A 23404-nucleotide genomic window follows, 5' to 3' on the forward strand; every position below is an offset into this window, starting at 1 on the left:
AAAAGAACCACTCACCGGTAGGGAGAGCAAATAAGGAGCAACATAATCCAGTATGTATTTAAATGAGCTGTTACTGCAAAGATGCGTTTCTCTGTCCTGCCACATGGAGGCAGACCAGGGCAGTCAGAGGAAATCTGTGAATTCAATAATTTGATGGCCCTAATCTCCTTGTTGCCTATCGATTTGAGAAGTAAAATGAGGGAGGGGACATATTGTTCTTTCCAACACTTCCTTTGTTATCCTCCACCTTAACCATTCCACTTTTGACCTCTGTTAGTTCTAATAAATACAAAAAAAAGTTAATTTGCCTCATAACATTGTGTACCTTTTAACATTTAAATGAGAACACATGGCCTAAAGGGGAGAGGGGTTTTGATGCGAGCTGCTTCCATTTTAGTGGTCTATCTTAACGGCCACGGGAACACGCCAAGAACCCTGCTAGCCCAAAGTCAGCTCAAATTCTGTTTATTTGCCCTTTTCTGGGAGTTAAATAGGAAGTTTATATCAGATTAAAAAAAAAACAGAGTTCAACGTAACTGGGTCTATAATGGATCTAATTATCTTGGGCCTAATTACTACCAACATCAGCAGCTATTAGCCACATGGGCACAGGTCATTAGCATGGAGCAAGGCAGGGCTCAGACCCCCCCCTTTACCTGCCCGCTACAGTGGCTGTTTTTACATTTACCAATCACAGCTACCATTTCACCAAGGAAATTGGTTATTTCAAGTGAAGCAAAACCAGCCAAACATGGTTGTTTACCTTCCAAAATGTCTGATAAACCCCCCGCATCACACTGGTGTGTGGTTCTACTTTCACACTGCGGTAAAGAATGTCACAAAATTAAAAATAAGAGATAGTCCACCTTTTTCATGGCACATAGGTTATTGGTAGTTATTTGAATTTTTGCAAACGCTCTTTTATTTGCATGCATCATCATTATGCTCATGGGGTTTCACTTGTTTGCATATGAAAATGAAAATGTCGCTATTTTTTTCAATTTATGAATTACCAAAGCCAAGCAGTCGGAAGGACATTTATTTTCCAGGCATTCAGAGGATGCCATTACACAGCATACCTGTGAGTGAAAACTATTGCAAAAGCAGGGATTCCTTGAGAGCGACAGGCCTGAAAATAGACGTACCACATTCCTGTGTCTCTGTGTGGTGAAGAAATACAAGCGGAGGAGACATGATACGGACCAGGAGGTCTGGGGTGGGATTTCTGCAGACTGCTGTCCCTATCAATGCTGTGTTAATGTTTCTCACGCTGCTTGGCCTGTTAATTATTCTCAGCAATGTCCAGAACTAACTTCTGGGAGACCATTTTGTTCTATTTATGGGAAGGGGGGAAAAAATGAGTGAATTCCCGCACACAAATAGGTCTTTGTGAATGTATAAACACTCGCAGAGTATTCACCTCTGTCCATCACATCTTGTTTTGTTTCAGTCTCACCATAAAACATCCTACAATTTGAAGTGTGTGTGTGTGTGTGTGTGTGTGTGTGTGTGTGTGTGTGTTTGTGTGTACATACACACAGGGTGTTGTGATGCGTCTAGTGCAGCAGTGTGTAGTTGGAGGGAAGGTGCATGTGTTCTTCCAACCCGCTTGTGTCCTTCCTGCCCTTAGCTTGCTGCCGCTGGCTAGCCTTTGTGTCGAATAGGGAAGCATCCTAGCGTGTAAGCCTTCCCTTGCCAGTACATAGCCTCTCCTTCACCAAGACTCCTGCCAGGCCTCCCTGTGGCCACACATGGTAACTGGGGTCTTGCGGCCCCAGGCTAACTTGGCAGGGGATCTCGGAGCAGCAGTGGGCCCCAGAGATATGGTGTGCAGGCCCACCCTGGTGGACACGCCCTGGCACCTATCAACCACTGCCCCGCTGCCTTGTGGGTGAGTCTGGAAGACATAAGGCTAAGGGAGCTTACCCCAACAGAAAAGCAAGCTGTGGCGGCACGCTTCGAGGCGGTTTCCGAAAAACTGGATTTCCGGCAGCCCCCTGCAGTTGTGTGGAGGTGCCGGTCGTCTAGGGATCCCCCTTGCCATCGGAACCATCTCCTCTACAATCAAGTCATGTGGCGTTGGGAGAAGCGCACCCCCCATGCCACTTTAAAAACCATCTCTGCGCAGGTATCTTCTGCTATCTGAGTCCTCAAAGGACCCACAAATAGAAGAAGATGGTCATCATCGGGCACAATGGACAACCAGCAAGCAAGCGTGTGTGTGTGTGTATGTGTGGGGGGATTTGTTCAGTCACAGACTTGCCAGGAGGTTGCAGGATTGCATCACCACACTCTACTGCACAGAAGACAGAGAGAAAGAGAGAGAGAGAGAGTGTGTGTGTGTGTGTGTGTGTGTGTGTGTGTGTGTGTGTGTGTGTGTGTGTGTGTGTGTGTGTGTGTGTGTGTGTGTGTGTGTGTGTGTGTGTGTGTATCAGTTTGGTTAATGTGTAAGTCTCTCTTCCGGTCTGTGAATGAGTGATTTAGAGGAGTAAGGGTAGATAAATAAGGTAGGTAACAAACAACACTGTTTGCACAGTGATCCTGTGCATGCACCAGTGAGATAGAGAGAGCAAGACAGAGAGAGACAGACAGTCAGAGAGAGAGAGTGGGAAAGACAGAGAGAGCAAGAGAGAGAGAAAGCTAGAGAGAGCACGGGCGATAGAGAGAGAGCGAGGGACAGCCAGAGAGAGAGAGAGTGAGGGAAAAAAGAAAGGGCATTGTATGAAAAATGAAAAGTCTAGAAAAACACAGAAGTGAAGAGAAAAGTGATGATGAGGAGGGATAACATGGAGAGAAGACGGTTCAGTCGTTTCGCCAGACATGTAGACACACGGCCCTTCACCCTGTCAGACACATCTGCCTTCATCTCTCTCTCATCTTCTATCGGATTCCTCTCCGTCGCTGCCAGTGAAGCATGCGGCCTTGGAAAACACTGCGTGCTTGTCCTCTGTTTCAACAGTACAACGACTCGGTCTGTGCAGCTCGAGATGTACAAAGAGCTCAAGAAAAACAGAGTTAAAATCTTAAAATGAAGAGTCAACATTCCTGGAGACAGACATCCGATACCAGGGTGGGACGGTAGCGACAGGCCCAGGACAGTATAGATAATCAAGCTTCATTGGGAGGTCCTACTAAAATATGAAGAAAACAAAATTCAAGAAACAAACAGTGCAACTAACTAACTAACTAACTAGCCAGCCGGCACAGTAGTCAAAGTGACTGATATAGCGGCGGCTACAGTGGCTAGCTGACTAAACAGTTTATTCCTCGTCCTGGCTGATAGTCTGAGGTGTGTCGTTTGGGGATTACAGGAGACTGAATGGGAGCTCTGTGAGAAGGGAAACGTGATAGTCTTTTACCAATTGGCCATGGGCTGCCAACGTAGTGCTCGGATCTGTTACGGGGGCCATTCGACGGGGGCAACAGGGGACGACATTATCCAGATAGCTAACAAAAAGCAAATCCAAAAGGGAGAGACAAACACACCGAGTGCTTAGGGGCTGGTAAGGTGATAGTGTCTGAGGAGACAAGTGGGGGGGCGTCAAATAATGCTGCAACAGTGAGAAGAAAGGGGAGAAGAGAACGATATGGGAGAGAGAGTGAGGGAAAATGCGATGAGGAATGAGGTAAGTGTGCGACGAGACAAGTGGAAGGCAGACAGATTGAGAGGGGCAGGAGGTGGGGTTGCAGAGTGGGATGACAGCCGGATGCAAGTTGAGGGTTAAAATAACGCTATCACCCTTACATATGCACACGCGCACACACACACACACACACACACACACACACACACACACACACACACACACACACACACACACACACACACACACACACACACACACACACACACACACACACACACACACACGGTAAACACGTACACAGTCTCTTCCTCCTCCGAGTTCTCCTTTGTCAGTCTGGGCCCCTGAGGCCCTCCAAGCATCCAGAGACACTGGCCACAAAAAGCACCCTCGCTGCTGCTATTCTGGAAGGCCCCGCTGCTTCATCCTGCCTACCTCTTCCCCGCTCTGCCCTTCTATCCTTCCCACTCGTCTCTCTCTCTCTCCCACCCAGGACTGAAAACAGTACCCAACTGAAAAAAGAAAGAAAGAAAAAAAGATGAGGAAAAAGAGCGCAACCTATGGACATACTTCAAAAGGCCTTTTTGTGTTTTCAAAGTGCCATGAATTTGTTTTCTTAGGAGCATATGCTTCCAATGTCTCTCTCTCTCTCTCTCTCTCTCTCTCTCTCTCTCTCTCTTTTTTTTTTTTTTTTTTTTTTTGCATTACTGGAAAATGTTTTTGGGTTGTTTGGGGAGGTCTTTTCCAAACCCATGTTCATTCTGGGCTACAGGTACTCTCGGAAAAACAAGACCAATTGCAGCTCCTTAATTTCGTTGTGGGGAGTGCAAAGATGGCCGTGCACCTGAGCAGAAGAAACAGGATGGAGGAACCTGGGGATGATGATGATGATGCTGTTTTTGTGTTTATAAAAATGTTAAGAGCTCGTTTAAAAGTATATTTTTGCTACTTCAAAATGATTATCTGGAAAGTTTTGGCTGTGTGTGGTGTTGTAAAAAGGTGCTTTGCCGTGTTGTGGAGGATGAGCTGATCTTGGGGAGTGTCCTGAGATGATTTACATTCTGGGAATCTGATGTTACTGACCATGTTGGTCTTTGTGTTGTAATTTCCTTGTGATTTTTATTAAAGTATTGTTGAAAGTCAAAACTCTCTCTCTGTCTCTCTCTCCTTCTGCACTGGAGATTGACCGTGACACCTCTTGACATTTAAGCCCACCATTCATGCTTCTCTGCCTTGCCTCTTTATGTGCCTTGTTGTCTTTGTTAGTATGAACGGCTTTGCATAGCACCTTATAGAGCTGTATCCTGACCCTTGGCATAACAAGTCGCCCTTTTGCCTGAGGCCCTGAGTGCTCAGGAACCACCTTAAGGTCAGAATGAGAGAAAAATAAATGCCGTCAGGGTGTCTTTTTCACTTTACGCTACAGGTGTGCCATCAACCCACCTATCAACCCATTTATTAACCCACCTATCAACCCATCTATTAACCCTCCTATTAACCCACCTATCAATCCACCTATTAACCGACCCATCAATCCACCTATCAACCCATCTATTAACCCTCCTATCAACCCACCTATCAACCCATATTAACCCACCTATTAACCCACCTATCAACCCACCGATGAACCCACCTATTAACCCATATTAACCCACCTATCAACCCACCTATCAACCCACCTATTAACCCATATTAACCCACCTATCAACCCACCTATTAACCCATATTAACCCACCTATCAACCCACCTATCAACCCGCCTATCAACCCACCTATCAACCCATCTATTAACCCACCTATCAATCTACCTATTAACCGACCCATCAATCCACCTATCAACCCATCTATTAACCCTCCTATCAACCCACCTATCAACCCTCCTATTAACCCACCTATCAACCCACCTATCAACCCATATTAACCCACCCATCAACTCACCTATCAACCCATCTATTAACCCTCCTATTAACCCACCTATCAACCCGTCATTCTGTGTTAGCGCATAATGAGGACACGCCTGACACATATGTGTACAAGGCCATAATAACACTGTACATAGAGTTCATTTATAAAACAATATCATGTAACTTATAGACGAAGACGATCTTTATGAAATATTTTAAGAGAGGTTAGGCGTCTCATTAAAATGCTTTTCTGGAAAGCTGACATCACACGTCTGTTACATATTCCAACTTGTAGAGAAAACAGGCCTGGTTTGACCTTTCTAATAGCGTTATCAGATAAACATCTTCAACAAGGCTGCCACTCCTCCTGCCTCCAGCACCGTCCCACTTATAGAGCCACTTACAGGCTGAACACGGATCAGGAAATGATCATGCTTGTGTGTGCTCATTTCTTCTGCATATTACAGAAAACAGTGGGCACGAGAAGTATCAGTGTGTTTACCCACACAAAGTCACATGGGCACGTATGCAAGTGTGTGTATGTGTAGCACAAATTTGCTTCCCTAAAAATCAGCCACACACACACACACACATGCACACACACACAATCTATCCCTCTCACTTTACTTTACATTTCTGTCTCCTGCACTCACATCTCCTTCTTTTCCTTCTTCTTCTTTCAGCTTGTTCCTTGTTTTTCAGGGGTTGCCACAGCAGATTTTACAGTTTCTATGTGTACCCTGTGAGGGCACAGTACCAATGGCGGCCGTTGTTAACCCGGGCCCTGACCAATCCGGTATGGTCTTGTCAATCCGCATACTGATTTGGCAACATTTTACGTCGAATGCCCTTCCTGACACATCCGCTAACCCTATGTAGGGGGGGGGGGCACAGGTAAAGCGCTGGATGCCGCCCCAGTATTCATGGACTTGCGCCCATGCCTGCTGCATGTCCTGCACTCAGTCATACTGTGGTGAAAAAGCACACAGACACCTGTTTGGACATGTGTGGCTGGTTAGAGTCCTGTGCATGGTCAGCCCATAGCTGTGCAGGTGGAGGAACAGAGAAGTTCCTGTTGAAATCCGCTGGTGTGACACTCTCTGCCTCCAGCCTCACCCTCCAAGCCCTGCTAAGTCTGAGGACTGAAGACCACGGAGAGAAAAACAAGCTAACAGCCATGATATTTTGAACCTCATCTGAGTACACACAAACACACAGGGCAGTCGAAATAGGAAATGTTGTTATTGCATCCTTCATGTGTTTATAACAATGAATGTGTGTGCGCATGTGTGTGTGTGTGTGAGAGAGAGCGAGAGAGCGAGAGAGAGAGAGAGAGAGAGAGAGAGAGAGAGAAAGAGAAGGAGGAGAGTGCCATTGTGCCAGCAGGAAACCACAACATCTTGTCCAATAAAGCACCTCGCTTTCGCTCTCTGTAATCATTCTTTCTTGCCCTTTATAAAAGACGGGCGTACACAGAGACAAATATGTACGTGGTCAGAGTGACCACAGATGACATCATCTGCACTGTTTGCTTGTCTGCATATTTAAGGTGAATGGTGCCCATTCAGACACCATGATGAGTCAGCAGCTGGCTGTCAGCTCCAGCCTCAGAAGAGAGCACAGTCACTGTGTGACATGACCTCATGTCTGCATAGCCCACACCCTGACAGAAAACAAAAAAATGAGAGAAATGGAAAATAGACCACATTCTCCCCCTTTAGAGTACAAATGCGGTCATATACAAGTACCACATGTGGTCATACCCACTGGCGTTGAGATCAGAAACGACATCACTGATTAAGTGCTGTTGTCCAAAGGGATTTCATCATGTGCACATGCAAGCCCACAACCTCACCTGCAGTATTTTGAGTCGGAAGTGAAGTGGGGCTCCTCTTCTCCTGTCAGAAACCAACCACCTCTCTGACGCCGTACAGTTTCCCCAGGATGATGATGATGATGAGGAGGATGATGACAGAAAGTCAACGTTTGTACCATAGACAGGTCAGTGACTCGGCCCCCCGGTCCCTGGTAGGATATGGCTTGGCTAAGTCCATGGTACGGCAAGGTGAGCCGCCCGGTCACATGATCTCATCTCTGTCCACTGGTCAGCAGCAGCACGCCTGGGAGCACGTCATCAATCATTCCTGGAAAAAGTGATATCACATACCAGAAACAGTCATTACCAAGTTTGTCAGTGGATGTAACTGAACAGCAGGGAAGGACCAGCGGCGTGCGTTGGACTCGCCCGAGCTGGTGAAACACCTACAGACACGGTTTAAACCCTGCCCCTGTGAGACCGAACGGGAGCCCCCCCCCGGCACTTTTATGTTTCCTCCTTTTACGTTTCCTTTGCTCCTCTCCCCCCCTCACACACACGCAGTGTCAAAACTGAGAGGTTATGATGAAAGAGGAGTTTTGATCCAATACAAGATATCAAAACTCTTGCAAAATTATGACCACACTAAGTTAAATGAGGTGAAGGGGTTTTTTTTGTTTTGTTTTTTTTTAAGAATTGAAGGCAACCTCTCTGCTCCACTGAATCATCTGTAGAGATAATAACATATTTAGTGTTGCGTAGTGGTTTTCATAAGATGGCAGTAAAATGGTTTTATAATACTATTCTTCATTTAAAAAAAAAAGGTCCGTTTCATGAAACAGTCCGCCTATCCTCTTCCAGCTATTCATAACTTTACTGATATCTTACAGTTGGCTGCACACAGCACTTCTCGTCTTGTGTTTTCCTGTCTAGTTCAAGGTAAACGAAACTCTCTGGCCTAGACTGAAGCCAAGCTGTCACCATAAAAAAAAAAAATCATCCGCCAACTCAAAAATGAACCACGAAACCAAGTTCAGGCAACCGCTGCACTGATGTGGGCTCATAACATTATGGGAACACTGAAAAGTGAAACCATTCTTGTCAAACAACACGTATATTGTTACAGTCGAGAAGTTGAGTGAATTCAATATTTTTTTTCAATCACCCAAAATCAACATTTCAATCTTTATGATTACAATGTTACCATTTCATTTAGCAGACGCTTTTATCCAAAGCAACGTACATCTGAGAGTTAATACAACACAACCTAATCAAGAGGCGACAACGTAAGTAAGTGTCCAAAAAAGAAAACTAGGTTCAAGTCTGATAGGACATAGGAGTCAACAGGCTGTCAAACATGGAAAAAACTGCAGCGGATTGTCAACAAGGCATCCAAAATCATAGGCAACCCACTCCCCTCAGTTGAATCTCTACATACTAACCGGACTGTAAAGCAAGCAAAGAAGATCACCTCCGACCCCTCACATCCTGCTCGTCACCTCTTCCAGCTCCTTCCCTCAGGGAGACACTACAGGTCATGGTCAACTAACACTAAACGCTTCGCAAACAGTTTTTTTTTTCCTCTTAGCCATCAGGACTCTGAACTCCTCCCTATAGTCCCCTCCTCACACACCATTACCACCATTCACCTGTTATGCCTCATATGTTTATCTCTGTTATTGTGTAACTGTATTGTTCGTGATAATATATGCAGTGTCTGTTGTTGTCCATGTATGTATTGTGCTACAGAGTGTAAAATGTAAAGTGTACCGAAAACAAATTCCACCGGCCTTGGTCGTGTGGCAAATAAAATTATCTATCTATCTCATAGGAATCCTGAATGTACAATTCAAGAAATCAAGACAATTTCAGGAATCAGGAATATTTATTTCTCATTTCATTTCATGCACCTGCGCACTTGAAATGAATTGAAATATCGTTTCCCCAGCCCACAGCAAAGCAACACAAAGACAAAAACACACCCAAACTACAAGAACACACATATCCAAACTACAAAAAAACTACAAAAGCATATATCCAACATATATATATATAAAAATTCACTGTCCAAGAGCAAACACCAGGATGACTGTCAGATTGCTGGTCTGCATGGGCTAGCAGTTAGCTTAGCCTGCCCCGCTTCCATATCCTGTCAGACTGCCCTCAGTGTTTCCTCCTCAGGCATAGCTCCAAGCAGGGCCGTGGTTTCTGAGCCCACCGGACGCAGCAGACCAAGCTCCCCCCAGCCGATCCAACGCCAGCTCTCCCAGCCAGACACCTTCAACATGACACACCTTCCTGCACTCTACACGACGACACCAAAAACAGAGTCGACACCAGACGAGGCCGCTGCCAGACCACTCTCGGTGTTATCGGAACTGCCGGTTTGCATGGGCTAGCAATTAGCTTAGCCTGCTCCGCTTCCACGTCCCATCAGACCGCCCCTGGTGCTACCTCCTTGGGCACAACTCCGGTCAGGGCCGTGGTCCCTGAGCCCACAGGACTCAGCAGACCCAGCTTTCCCTGCCAATCCAGCACCAGCCCTCCCAGCCATCAAACGAAGACAAAACAAACTTAGACGCAGACGTGGACAAAGACACCGCATGGACGGTATTGGGTGAGGCCGCCACAAATGCAACTTCGCACCGCCATCTTCCCACACCAGTACTGGGTGACGCTGCTGCAAACGTAAATTCGCACCACCATCTTCCCACACTGGAGGTCAGTTTACTTCTTCTTCTTTCAGCTTGTTCTCCGTTTTTCAAGGGTTGCCACAGGGGATTTTATAGTTTTCCACCGGTACCATGTGAGGGCACAGCACCAATGGGCAACACGGTGGCCCAGTGGTTAGCGCTGTTGCCTCACAGCAACAAGGTCCTGGGTTCGAACCCCGGGGTTGTCCAACCTTGGGGGTCCTCCCAGGTCGTCCTCTGTGTGGAGTTTGCATGTTCTCCCTGTGTCTGCAGTGGGTTTTCTCCAGGTGCTCCGGTTTCCCCAACCATCAAAAAGACTGCATGTTAGAGTTAATACTCCTGTCTGTGCCCCTGACCAAGGCAATGGAAAGAAAAACTGGAGTTGGTCCCCGGGTGCTGCATGGTGGCTGCCCACTGCTCCTAGCTACACAGCTAGGACGGGGTGAATGCAGAGAAAGAATTTCCCCAAGGGGTTTAAATAAAGTAGTCAAAAAAAATGGTGGCTATTGTTAACCTGGGCCTCGTCCAATCCTGTATGGTTGTGTCAATCCGCATACTGATTTAGCAAAATTCTACATCGAATGACCTTCCTGATACAGCCACTAACCCTATGGATCTGGGGGGGACAGGTAAAGCACTGGATGCCATTCCAGTATTCATGGACGCGCACCCATGCCTGTCGCATTAAAGACATTTCGATTTACTAATTTCGTTAATTGTAGGCTGCAGAATCGACAACCTTTAGTAGACTGGTGTACCTCCTGAAATAGCAGCTTCCCAGGCTGAGTGTGAGATGATGTGACATGGTTGTAGGCCAGGTCAGGAATGCCCATGCAGCCCCAAACACAAGACAGGATGGCATGAATGAATCAATGCGATTTACATGGGACACTGGACACGGTCCACCCACCACCTAGTAAAGTGACTGTCTGTGGGCCTGCAGGAACACCAAGCTATTCTTCTTCACCGCGTACCCTCAACAAACAACTCCTTTGTTCATCAGAAAACATGCACGCATACACGCACAATAAGGCATGCGCAGTGGGAAGGGTTACACATACAAAAGTGTACAGCATGACACGAACAGGGCAAAACGCTAGCCAGTAATACACACCAAACAAATGTAAACCCATGTGCACATGCACTCGGCAGACCGAGAGCTTTTAAGTGACAAACAGCTCAGTGTCTGTCGTTCATTCATTGCCACAGTGTTCACGCATTAGGAGATGGGCTAGGACCATAGGACTGCTCCTATTGACAACAATCTTTCACATGCCACTAAATGACATCACATGCCTACCAACACCAGTGGGTTTTAAGCTGTTACACAACTGTCACGGTGGGCAGGACAGGGAGGAGATGGTAGATTGTGGTTGGAGCTCCCAGCCCCAAAAAACTCACCACACACACACACACACACACACTCCATTGAATCTCAAGAGAATGGTCTAAAATAAACTCAACCAAGCCAAGAGGCCACAAAAAAACACTAGGCAGGAACAAAAGCATTGCTCTTTGGTCTTAGAGGTTCTGAAAGAGTCCTGAGGATCAATCTAAGCACAGAACTGATCTTTGAAATTTCTTCACCTATGACAAAATTCAAGAATTGGCAGAGCGGAAAAATGTTCTGTTCGATTTGAAATAATTTCCGGTGCAAGATGACTAACTTTATTGGGATTTATTGGATTTATATTAGGTTTGGATCCTAAATTATTGTTCACTTTTACTCATCCAGGAGAAATTGATCTTTGCCAGCAGCGTCCTTATTCATACGCCACTGTCACAGGCTCTGTGGATGACAGATGTTCCCACGTCAGAGTAACACTCCAGTTTATTGTTCTGCAGACCCAATCACGCTCGACAAACACAACTATTTCTCTTCAACATTTACAAGTCAAAACAGTCTTGCTGTTGACTCTCCAGTTGACTTTTTAGCATGCTGCTGTGGTACATCTTAATGGTTCCCTGTCCCAGTCTCGTTGCAGGGAGGATACAGACACACGTTAATGACTGATGCCAAACAGCTGTAATATAAGTGTATACACACACACACACACATACACACACACACACACACACACATACACACACACATAAACTTCGTTAAATTAAACACTCAGCGGTAGGGAGTGTGCTCAATGCATAAGGAGCAAAATAACCCAGTGATTCAAGTAAATTCTTTAATGGACAGTACAAGCCTATTTCATGCCATAAGCAATCATCAGCTGTCAATAAAGTCACACGGGAAATAACATAACATATTAACTCCCTCGTCATGCGCATCACATGCACAACGTCCAATGGCGAAGGGGGAGGTGCCTAACATTCCTAACAATCAACAAATAATATCGTCCCACAACACAAGAATCATGAACAAATCAAAGACACCTTCATCACAAACAGACACCCCTAACTGCAACTGCCGTGTGAACGACTCATGCCCCCTTGAAAGAAAATGCCAGACGAAAGGAGCCATCTACCAAGCTACGGTGACGAGAAATGAAAACGGCAAAATAGAGACATATGCCGGTCTAACAGAGGGAACATTAAAAAAGAGGTTTATTGCATACACGTGTAGCCTCAGAAACAACCGTTTAAGGAAAGTAACATGTTTAAGCTGTTATATTTGGTCATTGGTGGACAGAAACATGAATTATTCAACCACCTGGAAAAATTCTCTCGAAAAACAAAACATATTCAACCAGTAGTAAAATGTGTAATCTATGTCTAACTGAAAAGTATTTTTTATCATTTGCAAACCAGAAATGTCCACATTGAATAACAGGAATGAATTGGCCAGCAGTTGCAGACATAGATATAAGCATCTCTTTTGTGATCATAAATAAATAATGCCAATAGACAAATACCATTAACCTTGTAGGCAACCCCCCCCTACTGGACGGTTAGCAATCACATGCTTTTGAATGTAGGCACCTCCCCCCTCCACACTGGATGTTGTGCACGTGATGTGCATGATGAGCAGTTAATATGTTATGTTCTTTCCCGTGTAGCTCTATTGACAGCTAATGATTGCTTATGGCATGAAACAAGCTTGTACTGTCCATTAAAGAATTTACTTGAATCACTGGATTTTATATATATATACTACATATACACTCACCGGCCACTTTATTAGGCACACCTCTCCAACTGCTCGTTAACGCAAATTTCTAATCAGCCAATCACATGGCAGCAACTCAATGCATTTAGGCATGTAGACATGGTCAAGACGATCTGCTGCAGTTCAAACCGAGCATCAGAATGGGGAAGAAAGGTGATTTAAGTGACTTTGAACGTGGCATGGTTGTTGGTGCCAGACGGGCTGGTCTGAGTATTTCAGAAACTGCTGATCTACTGGGATTTTCACGCACAACCATCTCTAGGGTTTACAGAGAATGGTCCGAAAAAGAGAAAATATCCAGTGAGCGGCAGTTCTGTGGGCAAAAATGCCTTGTTGATGCCAGAGGTCAGAGGAGAATGGCCAGACTGGTTCGAGCTGATAGAAAGGCAACAGTAACTCAAATAACCACTCATTACAACCGAGGTATGCAGAAGAGCATCTCTGAACGCACAACACGTTGAACCTTGAGGCAGATGGGCTACAGCAGCAGAAGACCACACTGGGTGCCACTCCTGTCAGCTAAGAACAGGAAACTGAGGCTACAATTCGCACAGGCTCACCAAAATTGGACAATAGAAGATTGGAAAAACGTTGCCTGGTCTGATGAGTCTCGATTTCTGCTGCGACATTCGGATGGTAGGGTCAGAATTTGGCGTCAACAACATGAAAGCATGGATCCATCCTGCCTTGTATCAACGGTTCTGGCTGGTGGTGGTGGTGGTGTAATGGTGTGGGGGATATTTTCTTGGCACACTTTGGGCCTCTTAGTACCAATTGAGCATCGTGTCAACGCCACAGCCTACCTGAGTATTGTTGCTGACCATGTCCATCCCTTTATGACCACAGTGTTCCCATCTTCTGATGGCTACTTCCAGCAGGATGACGCGCCATGTCATAAAGCTCGAATCATCTCAGACTGGTTTCTTGAACATGACAATGAGTTCACTGTACTCAAATGGCCTCCACAGTCACCAGATCTCAATCCAATAGAGCACCTTTGGGATGTGGTGGACCGGGACATTCGCATCATGGATGTGCAGCCGACAAATCTGCGGCAACTGCGTGATGCTATCATGTCAATATGGACCAAACTCTCTGAGGAATGTTTTCAGTACCTTGTTGAATCTATGCCATGAAGGATTAAGGCAGTTCTGAAGGCAAAAGGGGGTCGAACCCGGTACTAGCAAGGTGTACCCAATAAAGTGGCCAGATAGTGTATATCTTCTGCAGGTGTGTTGCTTATGAGACAGCCACTCCAGAATCTGTCTCCAGTTAACACACAAAAGTACACCCCACGGCCACATATCCCTTCCGCTCAACCTGAGCCAGGTAGACATCCCGCTGACAACCTACTCCCTGGAGAGGAAATCTGCCACCACCATCTGCACAAAACAGCCTCCAGCCCCTGTTCGACATGTCAGTCTAGAGACAGCTAGGCGTGTACAGCAGGGACTCGAGCACACAGCCCCCACCAGCATATCCTGCTCCAGGCTGTCATCTAAGACATCCTGCCACAGGATGTCATGTCACGCTTTCATGTCACGTTTTCATGAGCTCATAAAAAAAAAGAAAAAGAGATGTGCCTAGCCCAACCAGGAGATCATCAACCCTGGGCACTGGGTAAGCATCAAACTCGGGCACAATAGTCCACAGCAAACTGCATGGCCTTCAGCATATCCTTCAATTCTGCTCGCGCCAGCTTACGTTGATGTTCTGGCAAGCAGTACAGCAGCGTGCAAACTATAAAACCAGTGGGTGTGTCCATGTGGTGTTGCATGAGTATCATGCACCCTTGCAGCGGGTAGACCACATCTGCAAGGTGCTGTTTTGGCGCTGTGACGTCGGACTGTTGGGACAATGAGAGGTGGTTAACTGTGGTCAAAACATGCAATCAGTAGGGTTGTATACCTCCGAACCCAACTCGATTCTCTCAATTACTGTCACAGCCAAACAGATGCAGCCTCCCTCGAACCTACAGCTTTCGGGAGGTTGAGGTGATAAACCTTTGTCACTCCATCTCTGTCAGTGTGTATGTAGAACTTCATGAACTCACCATATGACCACTCAGGACCCTTACCACTTGGTAAGTAATTTGGAGTTGGATAAAGGGTCTGAAACTATCTTGTCTCACAGTTCAAATTGCTTTTACTGTGTTCCCCTGTTGTAGAGGCATTCGTTTTCCAGTACCAACTGTCTGTTAGTGGAGTTTTGCTCTAAGAGCAAGAACTTATTGAATTTAATTTTTTACTGGTACTTGAATTATCCCATCTTTTAATCAGGCCCAAAATAACCTAAAGTTTTCTGCCAAAAAAGCAGCGCTAAAGAGAAAATCCTGCGGAGGCCAGGGGAATGTTCTGTGCCGCAATCAATAGAGGGCCATTTGTCACAATTACAACCGTATTTGTGCAAGAACTTAAAGTTCAGGGACTTTAATGTTTTATTACACATCTCGATGAGAACATCTGGTTCAAATGGACAAAATGCCCAGCAACCTGCACAGCTTGTGTGGTGTGCCTGAGGGACCTAATCAGTGAGGATGACTTTCGAGATCCCAACTCAGGAGAGCGCTCAGCGGGGCCTTTGCCACACTCTTTGCAGAAATATTACCCAATGGCATTGCTTCAGGATATGGCGTTGTGTAATCCACCAGGACTAACACAAACTGATATCTTTGTGTGTGACAGTCTACTGCCCCTATAAGTTCACATTCCTCAGAGGACTGTGCAGCAATAACAGCGAACAATATCTACCAAGGGTGTAAAAAAGAAAAAAGGCAGATGTTAGCCAATGTTCCTAGTATCCACTACCTTTCTACTGAATGTGTTTGCTTTGTCTATTTTGATTTGTAGTTTTCCACACTGCTGTACGACGAAGGCCACTCAACACGCAGCTCCTTTAAGATTCAGGACACCAACACTGAGATGCGTGTGGCATTAAGGAGTTTCATCTAGTGCTGCACGATTTGATGCAAAGGTCATTTTGCGATTACTGTGGACAACATTGCGATGTGTGATATAATAAACAAATTTATACATATACAAATCTGTCGCGTTGCCGCGACATGTAGCGACTTCCATTTTGCACGTTTTACACAGTACCTCTTTCTTTATATCGCCATATAACAGAGGTTGAGTTTTTTCTTTTATTTTTTTTATTATTTTTTTTTGCTACCAGTTCATCAGCTTCAACCTGCTCGCTGTCATCGGTGTCCATTTTTTCCTTCTTTCTGGTCTGCACACAGCACACCAGGTAGGCATGTGACCGTATACTACGCACGCTTCACTGCCTAAACGGAGGCTGATTGGTCGTCTCTTAATAACAGGCGTAGATATGCAGACTGCACACAGCCAGACGTTCACGCGCGCACATTGTATTATTTAATTAAATCGCAGCCCTTTTGCGGTTATATAATTAATTGCACAGGCTGACGTCGCCATTGTGATTAGATTAATCGTGCAGCACCACTTCATACTCTAGTGGACTCGAAACTGAGTTCACCCTCGCTTGGGCAACTATAAATCCCTTTAGCTCGCACACATTCAACGATGCAGTACGCACTAAACCAGAAAACAGCAAATTAATTTTTTTATAAAGCTACTTAAGCATGATGTTAAGTAAATTGTAAATCACTCCGTGAACACCCAGTTCAGCAGCTTGTCATGTCTTCCTATAATTTACGAAGGTCCCAAATTTCAGCCCAAGTCAAGTCTAAGCAGCACAGAGGGAAATGCAGAGGCTCTATGGACAGGAGACAAAGCAGCAGGAGCCAGGCCTCCTGCATTCAGGACCACATCCGAAGACAAAACCAAAGCTCCAACAGGACATGCGATACAGCGGAGGAGAGCAACGCTCTGCAAGTGTACAACGCAGGGGAGGCCGTGTCATGGAAGAGTTGAGGGGTCATTTGAAACACTATTCTCTCCCAGGGATACAAGACACAGGGCAGCGAATCCTGTTCCCTTTCCATCTCTGTCACACTGCTTGACAGACACACACACACACACACACACACACACACACACACACACACACACACACACACACACACACACACACACACACACACACACACACACACACACACAGGAAAGCTGCTGGGGTATTAAGTGAATGACTTACTATATCCCCTTTCTCTGAAAGACAATTTTAGCACAGCAACAACAAAGTGGGAAGACAATAGCCCACTGATTATGAAGACAAATACTGTAGATTAGTGTTTCCATTTTAGTGCTATCAGGCTAATACTGACAATGAAAAGCAAGCTCTTATACAGAGGCCTTAATTTATAATGGCACAGATGTATTTATTCAAGTGAGGGATAAAAGACTGTAGAGTTTTATTCTCGATGGCGCTAATCTACATAGTGGGAATAAACAGAAAAAGTGGGAAAAGTAACATTTAAAATTTTAAAATGCATTTTCAATGGACTTAGAGTATTCAACTAAGTCCCTATACTAACGCTAACACTAGTGTATTCTTTGCTACAAGTCACTGTGTGTATGTGTGTGTGTGTGTGTGTGTGTGTGTGTGTGTGTGTGTGTGTGTGTGTGTGTGTCTGTGGGCAGATCTGTCAATGTGCAGCAATGCTAGAAAATGCTCTGAACCCAGGAGCTGGTATCCAACTATACAGGAACAGACAGATCCAAAACTATTTTTATCACATGTACTATAAACTTCTGTTGATTTGTTCTTAGTCATCAAGTGATTTTACACTTTGAGTTTCTTCTTTTACAAAGAAAAAGTGATGCAAGCGGCCCCTGCATCCTGTTGGGAGTTGCACCACTAGCATCCTGTTGGGAGTTGGCAGTCCCTGCACTTGGCTCTTCTGTCTCGGTAACTGCCAGCTGGGCTGTAGGCCAACACTGACAGACAATATCCTTGAGGACTTTATGTCAAACCATCTCACTTGTCAAATCATTGGTAACAGTATTCTCTCTAAGCATGAATAAGCGTTTAAACGTCGTTTCCATAAGTGATCGATGTCTGAACATGTACTATTGCATGAGAGACTCATCTCTGTGGAGGGATGAAAGTAACGACAACCATCAGAATCAGAAACATTTATTTGTCATTTCATTCCATGCACCTGCGCATATGAAATGAAACGAAATATCGTTTCCCACAGTAGTACAACACAAAGACAAAAACACATCACCTAACTACAAGAACACATATATCCAAACTACAAAAAACTACAAAAACACATATCTAACATACCCCCCGCCCAACAAAAAAAACAAAAACAAAAAAAAAACATTTCACTATCCAAGAGAGCAAACGCCAGGATGACTGTCGGATCTGCCGGTCTGCATGAGCCAGCAGCCAGCCCCGTGTCCGCGCCCCACCAGACTGCCCTCGGTGCCCCCTCTCCGGGTGCAGCTCCAGGCAGGGCTGCGATCCCTGGGCCCACCGAGGGCAGCAGACCAGGCTCCCCCAGCCGATCCAGTGCCACCTCTCCCACTCAGACACCCTCAACAGATCTCCCCACACTCCATAAGACGACACCAAAAACACAGTCAAGGCTAGGCAAGGCCGCCACTAGACCGCTCTGGGTGTTATCGGAACTGCCATTCAGCATGGGCTAGCAGTTAGCTTAGCCTGCCCCACTTCCATGTCCTGTCAGACCACACAGGCGCAGTTCCAGGCAGGGCCGTGGTCCCTGGGCCCACAGGACACAGCAGACCAAGCTCTCCCTGCTGATACAGCGCCAACCCTCCCAGCCAGACACCCTCAACACAACTTCCCGCACCTCACATGATGACACCAAAAAACAGTTAACACTAGGCGAGGCCACCGCCAGACCGCTCTCAGTGTTATCAGAATTGCCGGTCTGCAAAGGTTAGCAGTTAGCTTAGCCTACCCTGCTTCTGCGTCTTGTCAGACCGCCCTCGGCGTTTCCTCTTTGGGTGCAATTCCAAGCAGGGCCGTGGTCCCTGGGCCCACAGGACGCAGCAGACCAAGCTCTCCCAGCCATCAAACGAAGACAAAAACTTAGATGTGAACAAAGACACTGCATGGACGGTACTGGGTGAGGCCGCCACAAACGTGAATTTGCACCGCCATCTCCCCACACCGGTACTGGGCGAGGCTGCCGCAAACATGAATTTGCGCCGCCATCTTCCCACACTGGTACCGTCTGAGGCCGGCGCAAACGTGAATTCGCGCCACCATCTTCCCACACCAGAAGCGGAACTAAAAGGTAGATATGAACATTTTTTTATTGAAGCGTTTAAAAGTAAAGAACTTTTGGTGACTTTGGAAACTTAAAGAATTTTGTTCTCAATTTTCCAGCTTCATCTTTGAAGAAATATTGTAAAATTGAGTTTCTGTTTGATGAAAATGGTTATAATTCTTTGACAAAGACTCTCCGGATTGTGGTGTTGGGCAATTATAGTCCGATGAGATCATGTCCATTCACCAAAAGGTTCGAATGTTATCAGTCGATTAAATGGCTGTTATCAGTTGTCATCAGACCATAGATATGAGATAGTATGGGCCTACTCTACCTCCTCATTGGCTCAGTAGGCCATTAGCAGCCTACTGATCTATTAAATCACAGTTTCCTTTTCGACCCACATTCACCAGTTTTAGATTCATGTTCATTTCCGTTAGCTCTACTCTGAGGGACAGGTGGCAGTAAAAACTGATAAAATTGGGGGGGGGGTGAATGCGATGACAACACTTGTGAATCGAAAGCGACAATGATAATGAAACAGTTAAGTGGTTCACTGTCAAATGGATTGATGAATCCAAAGGTGATTCCATTAAAACTACAGATATCTGATGAGAACATTATCATCTTGACAACAGGACATTTTGAACTTCGAAAGAAATTTCACAATCTTACACAGGACAAAAAAAAAAGAAAGTGTGACAACCAAAAAGACTGTCCAAACTAACAGTTCAACCAGGACTACCTCAATATATGAGCATCATCATCAGCAGTAACTCAGGGTCGAGTATGACCGTCCTCCCTCTGGGTCCTTCTGGGTCCTCAGGTGGTCTTAGAGGCCGAACCTGGAGTCGCATAATGGGAGGATGCCTTCGCGTGACAGCTTTTTTCGTGGAGAGGCTGATGCACCTGCAGCCACCACACGGTCCTTGGCAGGGGGTGACCAGAATCCAAATGACATGGAGAACCAAGACGATTGTGGACCACCCACTGTTGCAGCCTTCAACCACCTTCACCGTCGTTGTGACCTGGAGACATCTTCCACCAGTTCCACTGTTGAGATCTTTGTTGGATAGTGCTTCCTCTGGAACCCCCACCTTGACCTGTCCTCCTTGGGTGACCCTAACAGGAGCCAAGCTCCGGATGGCACAGCTCTAGGGATCACTGGTACACGCAAGCTTCTCCACCACATAAGGTGGCGATCCAGCAGAAGAAATATGATATAATATGAGCATATGTACTGGAAGCAATCTGGTGTGCCAAATGTTGTGTTTCCAAGATCTAATTTCACAGTAGTGAGAGACGAGGGGGTGTGCAGTCCAAATCATTCCCATAACAGCTTGCAGAATGACTGTAACCGTACGACTTAATCTGCCATGCATGAGGAGTGCATGACCGACATTGTGTGTACAGTTGATAACAAGTCGTCTGACAGTCAGCCTCAACTTATTAGCTAAGTAGCTGATGGACCCTCTGTCCAATGACAGGATCAGCCTCTCCACATCTTTTCTCTTCTTCAAAAGGGTAGACTTAGATTTTTTTCTTGTTTCTGTTTTTTTTTCTGACTATATCACATTGATCCTTCAGAAAAATTTGAATTCCATCTTCAGATTGGTGGATCTCATTGTCACCATGTTCATTCAGATCATATCCCTGCACAGAGTTCATAGCAAGCGAATTGTGTGTGCATGTGTGTGTTTGAAAGTGTTTCTGATGGTTTCCTGTCAGCACACACCAGCAGATTTTGCAAAACAAAACAAAAAAAACAAAAACAGTCAAATCACAAGCATCCATGCGGTGTTTAGCAGCAATTTTACAGTTTATAAACGATCTCCTGTATAGCATGTATTGGACTTTGCCTTGTTGCATGATGTAGCTCTGTCTGAGTTTACAGCCTATGGATGGCTAGGAGCCATTTAGGTTAATTGATCCAATTAAAAAAGGTGGTTATGCAGTGACAATATAAAACTATATTTTTGCTGCTTATCACTACAGGTAATGACTACTACTGAGCCAAGCTACCAATCTGTAAGACTGTCAGTGCGTGGTGTGGTCGGGGGTGGGGGACTGTGTGTGTGTGTGTTGCCATGGGTAGAGTGAGGAAAAAGTAACAGAGAAAGACAACGATTATGCATTTGCTTTAAGAGATCTTATTCATAATGAAGATCCCATATTGATACCAGTGGTCTATGGCCCAGTCTTCTTGTTCTAGCTTTCAACGGTTTTGCTTTCAGTTGTGTGTGTGTGTGTGTGTGTGTGTGTGTGTGTGTGTGTGTTGTGGGATTAAGAAAGCCCGGGCTGGGCTGGGGTAAAGCGAAGTACACGGTGTAGGAGTGAGAGAGCCTTGATCTGATGCCCTCAAGCCTCATATTTGACACCAGGTGTGTCAGCTGTGCATTTGAGAGGGTGTGTGAGAGAGAGAGAAAGAAACAGACAATACACAACATGTGGGAACACGTAAAGCCCCTAAGAAGTCGAGTTTCACATTTTTTCTTTCCAGTCTTTCACACATCATCTTTGATTGCATGTGTCCCATTCATCCCCGGCCCACTCTGACCATGACTGTCTCACCAAACTCACACCAGCTGCCAAACACAATCCTAAAGGGCATTATTCATAAAAATACATATCGTTAGTGTATTTTTGGACAAAAGCATGCTCTTATCAACACAACAAGCCAGTCTGCAACATCATTTGAGGGTTTCAGTTAACGTATCATAAACGGTATGCTAACCTTTTTTAACCAATATTGTTTTACGTATGAATGTTAACAGTCAATGCAAGTGCCCAAATAAGGATGAGATCCTCTGGAAATTTTACAACTTACCCATTGCATATAGTTTAATCTCCAATGTACATGTTTATATTAACATCTGATCGTGCATGCATATACACTAGGTTCCTTGTACAGGATCAGAGGTTTAAAACTGACTGTGCCAACCCATGCTGCATTATTTTAAGGGGATTTAGTGGCAGAATACCTGAAAGTGAAACGTTTCAGGGCAAACGTGGGTATTTGTTAAGAACTTTCATGTCCTTCTTTGTTTCTTTTGCTGGACGCTGATCATCCTTTAAAGACAGGTGCTGGACTGTTCATCAGGTTTCACATGTATCAGAAAATTGTGTGGACAGGCTGCAGCATTAACGCTTTTTATTTTGCTTTATTCTTTTCATTGCGTTAGTCTACTTGGCAAATGATTGTCTACTCAATATGGCATTGTGGCACGCAGCCCCTCACAGCTTACTGCCGGGTCCATCTCAGCATCTCGCCGGGGACAGACACGTTTTCTGTACCGTTTACTCACCATGCACAGGGTCTGAGCTTCTGAGTGGTCTGTCTGTCTGTCTGTCACACGTGTATGAATGAGCGGTAACACCATCGATCGCTGGCACATACTGTGCAGCAAAATGCCTCAAGCGTTTCGCAACCGACGCTTGAGCTTTTGAGTGCTGTCACCTGTTGGCTTCTTTCCCGCCTCGTAGTCTGATCAAGTGACGCAGACGAGAGGACGAGGACGCTGCAGCGCTTAATTGCATGTTTCGGTCCGGCCGCAGAGACACACAAACACACACGCGCTGCGCCTACCTGTCAATCTGCGCTCCGTCAAACGCTGTCACCTCCCGCGTGTCCGGCTTCACTGCAGCGGCTGGCGCTTTATCGCTTGATCACTTGATCACTGGACCCGAACCGCAGGTGTTCACAGAGCGACGCCTGTGGGGTAATGACGTCCTCAAGTCCTCACTTTACATCGCTAGACTGATTCAACTCGGCCGTTGTCGGAGGTTTGTGATCTAGACTATACTTTGCCTGGTCTGAGTTAAATGTGTGTGTGTGGGGGGGGGGGGTGCGTGCAGGCTGACGTCACCCGTCCATTCCTGGCTGTCTTGGTAGACGCCGGCGCTGTCAACCCACTCTTAAAGAAACATACTGCGATTTTCAACGTGTAAAGTTTCCGGTGTTTCCAGGACCGCGCCGGTATATTTTGCATTATTCCAGTCCACCCAAACTTTTCATGAGTGACCCATTTGTGTGTGTGTGGGGGGGCGTGAAGAGCCGGGGGGGGTTACAGGGTGAGTTGCCGAAGCACCACTGCAGACGTTCCGTTTCCTGGGTA

General features: G+C 45.7%; 1 long non-coding RNA gene across 1 annotated transcript in view; it reads right to left on the reverse strand.

The window, feature by feature from the left end:
* The window catches only part of LOC130124297 (uncharacterized), a 41401-nt gene extending 18474 nt beyond the window's left edge, over positions 1-22927 (reverse strand). Inside the window, exons 1-2 of the long non-coding RNA XR_008811364.1 lie at positions 22876-22927; positions 7343-7631 (exon numbers count right to left, since the gene is read on the reverse strand). This is a non-coding gene — a long non-coding RNA (uncharacterized LOC130124297). The remainder of the gene's footprint in view (positions 1-7342; positions 7632-22875) is intronic.
* Positions 22928-23404: the final 477 nt, after the last annotated feature.

This window comes from Lampris incognitus, chromosome 14, assembly GCF_029633865.1.
Source record: "Lampris incognitus isolate fLamInc1 chromosome 14, fLamInc1.hap2, whole genome shotgun sequence".
Taxonomy (NCBI): Eukaryota; Metazoa; Chordata; class Actinopteri; order Lampriformes; family Lampridae; genus Lampris; species Lampris incognitus.